Source organism: Talpa europaea, assembly GCF_964194135.1.
Source record: "Talpa europaea genome assembly, chromosome: 8".
NCBI classification, from domain to species: Eukaryota; Metazoa; Chordata; class Mammalia; order Eulipotyphla; family Talpidae; genus Talpa; species Talpa europaea.
Genome location: NC_140075.1, coordinates 61029325 through 61031056, shown reverse-complemented (window position 1 = coordinate 61031056; position 1732 = coordinate 61029325). Strand labels below are relative to the sequence as shown.

General features: G+C 50.9%; 1 gene segment (V, D, J or C); it reads right to left on the bottom strand.

Annotated features, from left to right (window-relative positions):
* Positions 1-893: 893 nt before the first annotated feature.
* LOC311175342 (T cell receptor alpha variable 17-like) lies at positions 894-1313 on the bottom strand. The segment is given in 1 exon: positions 894-1313.
* Between the last annotated feature and the right edge of the window lie 419 nt (positions 1314-1732).

Sequence of the window (1732 nt, the reverse complement as noted above, 5' to 3'; positions counted from 1 at the left end):
GTGAGAAGTTGGTGGAAGGAGTCCGAAGACCCTTTCTCATTCTACTGCCTCGCAACTATATGGTTTCCTGCACCAGAATTAACGGAAGGCATAGATCATCTCATGCATCTCAGGCCCAGCTTCCCTTTGAGGGGCGACACACAAGCTACACGTGAGCTCTTCCAGTACTGAGATGTCCTTCCTCATCTTCCTCTAGTGTCTTGTTTACTTTCCTGATAAAATTAGAGCTTGAGGGATCTTTGGGCTCATCAGTCCCAGCCCTGCAGTTCAAGAGAGGAGAGGGAAGGCGCTGTCCTGATAGTGGGGCCTCGCGGCCAGAGCTGGGAGAACTGGGCCTGGCTTTGCCGTGTCCTGTTCCGCCTCTCTGCCCTGTCCAAGGTAGAGCAGGGAGAAATATCGGCGTGAAGCTGGAAACACAGAGGTGAAAGAATTCACCAGAGATAGAGTGGAGAACAGAAAAAGAGATTTATTGGGATACGCGGCTGCGGGAAGTAGTGGGCGAGATGAGAGAAGTCTGCATGAAGGAGGAGCTAAGGCTCTCTTTTATACTGTTTCACAGCTTTCCAATTTGAGGCACCAGTTGGCACCGGTTATCTGCTGGGATATCTGGCATCAGGGGCTGGCCTTTGACACAGAGACATCTTCTGGCCTCTGCTTCTGCATGCCTGGAGCTGGGCTCCTTTTCCTGGTCATGGAGATCTGACTCATGGCCATGCCCCCAGGCAGCCTTATCCATTCCCTTATCCATTCAAGCCTCCTGAACCTGCCCACTGGGCCAGGAGTGGGGCTGTTTTTAACATCAGTCAATGGTACCCCTACAAAAAGTACTTCCAAAAAATTCACAAATTTGAGAGGCTCTCCCTTTCCTGCCGTCAGGCGCCGTGGATGCTCCCTCATGGGAAGACATAACCACCAACCCAGCCCACAGAGGGGGCCACTAAAAGGCAGCACTGGTGGTTTGTGTCGGGGATGCAGGTGTCTGGGGAGCACTGTGCATCCACAGCGCAGAAGTAAGCAGCAGAGTCTGCAGCCCAGGCGGCCAGGATGAGCAGGGAACTGCTTTTCTTGGTGGTGTCAAGTGTGACTTGAAGTCTCCCTTCTTCTGCCTTTTTCTTACTTGAAAGTATTGAAATTAGGTGGGTAAGGCCTCTCCCTGAATCTTGCCTATACCACTGCAAGTTGGTTATAGTCGCTTCATAACTGCAGTTCACAGTGGCATTTTCACCTTCCTGGATACTCAGGGTCTGGAGACTCTGTTGTCCTTTTTGGCTGCTCACCCCTAGGCAGAAACACAAGGACTTGGAGTCAGTCATTGCACTTTGACTCTCCTTCCATACTATTCCTGTACATTTCCAAATTAATAGCAAGACCTAGCCCTTTGGTCCTGTGGGCTCTGAACCTTGATCGCCCTGTTCCCATCACCAACAGCCCCAACTCACTGGCCAGATGAAGGCACAGAATCACCAAAGACACTCCCAGCAGTTTCTTCATTCTTCTTCCTTATGGGGATCACAAAAGACTCTGGGCTGGAGCCTGAGATGCAACCTGGCTCTTCTGTCTAAAGAGTTGGTTTCTTTACTGGGTGCATTTCTCTAGTCCCCCTTGATCCTAGAAAGTCTCTATTCTTGTCAAGCCAATAAGAGGCAAACTCAGGCCTTTGCTTTCAATACACAGGCTAGTGTGAGGGGAGACACTGCCCCCTTGGGGTGCCACATCATCCTGTCACTAGAAA